The sequence below is a fragment of the Barbus barbus genome (assembly GCF_936440315.1).
Source record: "Barbus barbus genome assembly, chromosome: 10".
Lineage (NCBI taxonomy): Eukaryota > Metazoa > Chordata > Actinopteri > Cypriniformes > Cyprinidae > Barbus > Barbus barbus.
Window position 1 is genome coordinate 19,375,784 of NC_136738.1, and position 7,575 is coordinate 19,383,358.

The 7,575-nt window shown below is 37.1% G+C and overlaps 1 protein-coding gene across 1 annotated transcript in view; it reads right to left on the reverse strand.

Annotated features, from left to right (window-relative positions):
- The window catches only part of LOC306876133 (diacylglycerol kinase beta-like), a 106,556-nt gene extending 101,525 nt beyond the window's left edge, over positions 1–5,031 (reverse strand). The window contains exon 1 of the mRNA XM_079427088.1: positions 4,702–5,031. The gene's annotated coding sequence lies outside the window, so the exon portion shown is untranslated. The remainder of the gene's footprint in view (positions 1–4,701) is intronic.
- Positions 5,032–7,575: the final 2,544 nt, after the last annotated feature.

Sequence of the window (7,575 nt, forward strand, 5' to 3'; positions counted from 1 at the left end):
CCTTCAGCGGGACAGCGGACAGGCTGACACAGAGAGCTGATACGCAGGAGAATGAAACAGTGGCAATGATGAATGAAGAAGCTGCGGAAAGTGGCAGGCCAAACAGCTGGGAACGGGAGGTTAGTGAGGGGCACAGATATACCAAAATCACAACTTTCGTAAACATTATAGAATTAATCGCCATAGTTGGGCTGCAGGGGTCGTAGTCCAGTCAGAGCCAACAGCAGCGCTGCCACGTGCACCCGTCACCACTCATCAGGCAGTTTCGCTAACCCACAGGCAACTGCTTGTCACAGTTTGCAGTATGATAAGGTATGGTATAATATTTTTGTCTCAACTTCTCCACAGATCTGGTCTGGCGTGCAGCCGGCAGAAAGAGAGTGGCAGCTAAAGATCAAACCGTAGGGAGAGGCTGGAAGAGACCTGGATAGGCCCATTTTACTGACAGAAACTGGCCTCTCTCATGATGACTGTGGCTGTCAAATGCGGTTTCACCGAGCTCAACGGCTCTGACCAAAGCAGATAAACAAAATGCTACTGGCTATTTTAAAAAGGGTGTGATTTCAGTTGAAATGACATCACCACATAGAATAACGCTGCGTGTTTCACACCACTTCAGGGGACCTTTAACAGTCATTTTCTAATCAGGCCTGTGATGCCCTATATAGCCATATTAATTCAGGGACTCAATGTTTCAATTCTCTCTACATAGTTATAATACATTATTTTAAATTCATAATACATTTAAAGTGTACTCATAAGTATTTTAAGATCTAATTCTTACACATCCGTTTCTATGACCAATGAATAATTAAGTAAATACAATATTTTTATTTAAATTAATGTGTCACAAAAAACTTAACCGAAGTGATCTGCAAACGCTGCTGGTGGAAAACTGTTATTTAGGATCATTCCTTTACTGCTATAGTATTTATGAATATTTTGAATTAATTTTTATTTTTGTATTTTCAGTTTTTATGCACTTTTGTCAATTTCATTATTATTATTATTATATTATTTTTGATATTTATATTAAGCTTTAATTTATTTTTATTTCAGTTTTAGTCATTTTAGTATTTCAACTTCAAACTTACATTATTTCAGTTAGCTGGCAGGTCAAGTCTTTCTTATATTTATGTCATATTTATATTTAATTTAAATATTTAACTATATTAAAACTATTTTTATAGTTTTACAATAGCAACAATGGACCAGTTGTAGGGCCTAAAATATACACTTTACCTAAAATTCATATACATTTCACCCTAAAAATTTACCCTATACATTTACCCTTAAAAAAAAAAACGCTCATTTGAATATCCATGTACACCGGTAGGGTCCATTTTCATAATCTCGTCTAGGGCCCCACAAACCATGGTGCAGCTTTGTTTTAAATTTATGGCCTTAGAAGGAACAGTGGATCAAATCAGAAAGAAAAGAAACAGCCAAACATCTCTCACACGCTAAAACATACAACTTGAACAGAAACGCCATCTGATTGATGGATGCACTGAGGGCATTTAGGTATGGATCTTCCTCTGGGTCTGTGTGGTTATTGCTGTCTGGCTAAAGATTAATTTTTTCCTATTGATTTCACAGAAGCAGAATCAGCGTAGCACGCCCAGGCCTAAAGAGGAGACAGGAGCGTTTAACCAGCATCTCTGAAGACAACATCGTGCTCAATCCATGGCTGTTAGGCCTATCTGATGCATTTATAAAGACATGCCTTTTAGAGTTTTCTTTTCTCACGTCAAACACAACTCGATGACTCTCTAAGTGCGAGCAACCACAAAGTGATCTTTATGATGTTCACAATTGTAATTACTTACAGCTGCATTTACCACTTATGCATTAGTAAAGTGTGTGACTATGACTAAACTGATATTTAGCGTAATATCCTTAATGGTCCAAAACAATGTAATGGATGGAGAAACAGTACAAAGAAGGAGCACTGCTGAAATTAAGCAATGCTAAATGGCCATGCTTAAAACAAACTCAAAACACAAATACCCTGTTATTTAGGCACATTTGCTTCTTTGCAGTTGAATCGATCTAAACAGTTTCTTTACGAAACACTTTTCTTTATAAAAGTCTAAATGAAGTATAAATACACAATGCAGACATGGCACATAATTCCAGAAAAAAAACTTTCTAATTTTAAAAATGGTATCAATATCCAATTACTTATCTACAGCAGGTTCAACGCTTTTTTTTTTTACTCATAAATGCCGTAAAGTAGTAGAACACAGAGTATAGAATAAATTTAGCCTTTTACCATTCCTTAAGTGACTCTGAGCTGAAAAAACATGAGCAATCTTTTCCTCTCTCTCTCTCTTCTCCTGGGGCCTACATGCTCAAAATCCTGGGAGTATTTACAGAGGGGTTGGATGTCATGGCAACAGGAGGGTTTGGTTCGAAATTGCAATGCAATGACATGGAAAAGCCAGGCAAGACCTGCTCTGATTCACAGCTAAAGTGAAACCTACTGCCCTTCAATCCGGTCTGAATGTCTGTTAATGTAACTGACCATCAACAACAGAGCACTAACAAAGTGGCAGAGCAAAGGTGGAAAAGAGCTAAATTAGCCTTTTTAGATAATATCACATTCTAAAATAAATATATTTCAAACAATACTATATATTTATGAATTCAGAAAAATGTTTTTAATTCATATTTAATGCAATAATGTATAATAATAATTATTATATGAAAAATTTAATTTCTATTATGTAGCTAATATTGTGTATAATCAATATGCAGTTCTTCATATTATTATTATAATTATTATTACAACTTACATAAAATAGGAAGAACTTATAAAATATTAAACATATCTAAAAATATATATATATAGAATATTATAGAATTATATTCACACTAAATGTTACATTTATTGGTCACAGTTTATTTTAAGGTCCAGTTCTCGCTATAAACAAACTATTAACTATGAATTTTGCCTCAAAAAGCTCCTAATTTGCTGCATTAATAGTTATTAAGGGTAGGATTAGGGATGTAGAATATGATCATGCAGAATATGTGCTTTATAAGCACTAATATACAGCCAATATGTTAATAAAAGGCATGCTAATAAGCAACTAGTTAATAGTGAGAATTGGTCCCTATACTAAAGTGTTACCCGTTTATTACTATTATTACTTATTATAGTTGGAATGGCAGTACAGTAGTTGATCATAATGCAGAAACAGGAAGAGGAAATACACTAAGGCACAGTAAAAAACCACAGCACTATTGTATTTTTAAAAACTTACATCTACATGTAGTCATTTAGCAGACGCTTTTATCTAAAGAGAGTCATAAATGAGGACAATAGAAGCAATCAAAACCAACAAAAGAGCAATAATATGCAAGTGCTATGACCAGTTTCGGTTAGCTTAATGCAGTACATGAAGCAAGGTGTTTTTTAATAGCTTATATAATAAAAAGAAAACAAGTAGATAGAACGGAAAAAGATTAGAAAAACTAGTGATAGAAGCCTTTAAGAAAACAAGCAGTTAGAAAACAAACAGAGAGTGCAGGTGTTTGAGGGCTTTTTTAAATAAAAAGACAACAGATAGATAAAATAGAATTTAGAATAGAATTAAAAAACAACCTGCTTTGTACTACACAGACCCTCCGAGTGGCTCTCGTAACGCGTGCTTCCAGTGAGGACACCGGGATAAATCACTGTGATTCTTCAACTGACAGAAACAGTCATCTACCCAAGAGCGGCATAGTAAAGATGAGAGACAAGCCAAAGACAACAGTATGGTCAGTGAGTGTTTATTCAGGCTCTCCTTTATTGTGGACTCCATTAAGATACTCTGTGGCTGACTGCCGTTTTTGACCTTGGGTAGAGTGTCACGAGCAATCTTTTCTTTTCTTCTTTATCTTTGTGTCTTTTTGTAATGATTGAGAGCTAATTACTTGCAAACATTCGGCTTCAACAAATATTCAGCCCTCTATGAAGACTGACAACATGAATTGTGTCCTCAAGCAGCAACAGTGAAAAAGATCCCACACACAACTCACACTCTTCCTGCTCCACAGATCCTGTTGAGACATGAAGACCCTGTGCCTTTGGTGATTATATGATGAGACGTAATTACGCGAGCCGATTGGAGATTTACCAGCATCTCCCAAGCACATGACAGCACAGGTTTGTGAAGACAATGAATCATCCCACTCATCAGAATTGATTACATTCCCTCACAATAGAGATTGTGGGCCGCTTTAGGGCATCACAGAAGATGCCAAACAAACCTGGTCAAATGGTCGAGCTGCATCCACTCCCCCCCATATCAACAGAATCCATCATCCCACGGCACTGATCTCTCAGCTGAGTGTGAAACAAACACTATCTGCACTCAGCTCTGACATGACAGACAAACTATGGCAATGTAGACCATAACAAAGCACTAAGCAGGCAACATCCTGCACGTGAACTCTACAAAGCACAGGAAACACCTAAAATCATCTCCTGTGAGACGATGAAGACAGAAAAAACCTAAATAAAAAGCGCACCAATTAATGCAATTTCACAAGTTCAAAAGCTAGATAAACGTGCACGTTTTGGTGCCTGATATGCAGTGTTGACATAAGAGAACACACCGTGAGAGGAAAACAAGGGTCACTTGTGAGGGTAGGTGAGCAAGCAGAGAACAGAGCGAGTGCGTGAGAGAAAGGACAAATCGTATACTCTACCTCTGCTTGTTCAGGTGATGGTGTCCGTCAAATCCTGGCTGATCTGAGTGCTGTCACGGTCACAGCATGGATGGGCTCACAAGCAAAATGCTACAGGCAGTGCTGGAACCAGCTCAGTCAGCGGCAGAAACATCCCTCCCCTCCTGCATGAATTAATTAAACCTTCTCGCTCGCTCTCTCCCTCTCGTGATTATCCTTCAGCGTTGTATGCAACGCTCTCCTTTGGCTGCAGCGGATGAAAATGTCCCTGTACTTTCTTTTCTGACAGCCTATTTACAGAGCGCTCTGCTGTCGCTCCTTTTCTCTCTCGTTCTACACACTCTCTCTCTCATCAACAGCGCAATATCAAAGTGCTTCTCATAGGGCCAGCCCTCCCCCTTGTGAACAACCCTAACCACCACAGTTAGTGCCCCTCTCCAGGCTTTTATCAAACGTGCTATAATTTAGAATAAAATCTGAAATAGTTTCTGTTACAATGTTTTTTGGGGGGGGCCTTAAATAAAAATAGTCTTTAAAATAAATAGCCATTAAAATAGTCTTTATTGACTTTGACAATACATTTTTAATATCTGCTGAAACGACTTCTTTCAAAAACTTTATATCTTTTTCAAAAAAAAATTATATGAGATCAAACAATTATTGGTAGACCCTCTGCAGTACTGCTGGGGACCACATTTGCTTGGATCCTATTTAATATTCTGATACAATCTAGTGGCAATGAAAACATTTTCAAAACAGTTTTATTTCAAAACACGACTGGGCAGACTGCTGTTTTGCTCTTTTCTATTTTTATAAGAAAATAACATGCTACATAACTCTGCTCATTCTGCCAAATACAACAACAAAATATTATCATGCTGGCATTATCTGCTACGAGCTAAAAGTTCATAGTGATTTGAGAAGATCAACTGCACAACTATAATTACATACTTTACCACTGTAACTTCTATGTGGGCAAGCATCATGTGGTTGGTGCTCACAATATCGTTCCACTACATTCAGACCCATTGTTCACAAACAGAACGAGATCACAATGCAGCACAACAGCACTAAACAAGCCATGATGCTTAATGAAAGCAAAAATCATAATGAGAGTTTTGTGGTTTTTAATCCATGTCTGTTTTGAGGTTATCTGCTTACTACTGTATAAAACGCTGACAAAAACATATATATGCATTTAAAATTTACAATAATATCTTCAGGAAAATGAATCAAAAATAAAATAACTCTTTAAAACAATGAATCTCATCCACTAATGAACCCGCACTCAACTAGCAAAGAGCAAAACATTGTTTTATGGGGCTAACATAACTAAAGGCCACTAACTACAGAAAAAAAAAAAGTAGTGAGCCCTTTGATAAACTTCCTGTTTCAAAAGGAAATACATGTCAACACAGAAAAAGACAACAATCTCTGTTGAATGGGGACTTTAAGAAAACTATAAACATGAACAATACACAGTTTTCAGTTAAGCTAGTTGGAAAAGTGAGCCAAGAAGCTTTTATCCTGCATAAATCTAATTTATATATATTTAATATATCTAAAAATATTGATGGTACATTCATAGATTTAAGAACACATTCTTAAAACTAAAGGTTCCTTTTTGGCAGTGAACCTTCAACATCCATGGAACTTTTTTTGTTTGTTTATCTTGTTTTTTGTAGTGCTTCAGTAGATTATTAAAAAGTCCTTCACACTAATAACAACTGATAAAAAAGTAGTTATTTTAAGAACTGTATATTGAAAGGTTCTTTGGGGAACCAAAAATGGTTCTTGTTTGGCACTGCTGTGAAAACCCCTTTCAGAACCTTTATTTTTAACACGAGTGAACAGTGAGAAACTCAGTAGATCTTTGGTGATGTCACATTGGGATGATATAATGGCCCCTCAAAGGATGATGGGATGAGACCAGTGCTTATCAACCGAATAGGGAATTAAGCTGTAGCACCATCGCTCCATCACTTAATTTGAGAAGCAGACAAAGGGACAGAAATAGCCCTGGAGCGCTCCTCCCCTGCTCCTATGATCAAAAGCAGACTGTTTTTGTCTGGCCTGACTTTCACTTAGGTATGCCATCCTCTTTTCATTTTTCTATCTTTTAAAAAAAAAGAGAGCAATCATGAATTTGCTCCAAAAGACCTTTTTAGGTAAGTGGTTTCAATCAGAGAACACGAGCTGACCCTGAAGCCTCCAGCTTGTTGAGATTCTGAAGTTGAAGGACAGAGTAGATCACACACTCTTATTACAGACAAAAAAGGAAAATAAGGAGACTAAATGATAATACGGTCCTTACCGTGATTATTTCAGAATGGTAAGTGGGCCGTCTTGTGCATACAGTAATCGGTGTTTAGGAAACGTGTAGGAGTGTCAACATGAGGTGGTGTCTGTGTTTCCTAGAACAAAGTGCTAAAGGTAACAGACGTTCCACACCAACTACGTGCTTCTTGCAACTGTGCTGTTTTATGCAGCATCATAAAAACCCACAAAGCATTGAGACTTCACATGGTGAAATAGATGCAATATGTTTGAAAAGGCAAGAGAAATACAACAGGGAGAGGAAAATGTATATAGGTCTATAGGGCTGCGTAAGGTGTCCGTTCTTTCTCTCTGGCTTTCTCTAGTGCCGTCTCTTTCTGAGGGGACTTTCCCCTTTGCTGTTAGAGATGGAGGCGTTGCCTTGTGCCAGCAGAGCATATGTTTTCACTTCCTGTCCCCATCTTATTGTCCTCTTTGTTTGAAGATATGAGCAAACACTTACGAACCAACGTGGAGTTGATTATGAATGCCAAGACCTCATGGTTGTCATAATGGACCCATTTCTTTTTTTTCTTTCTTTTTTCAATTAAATTTCTACTGATTTCATGATAATTTCAT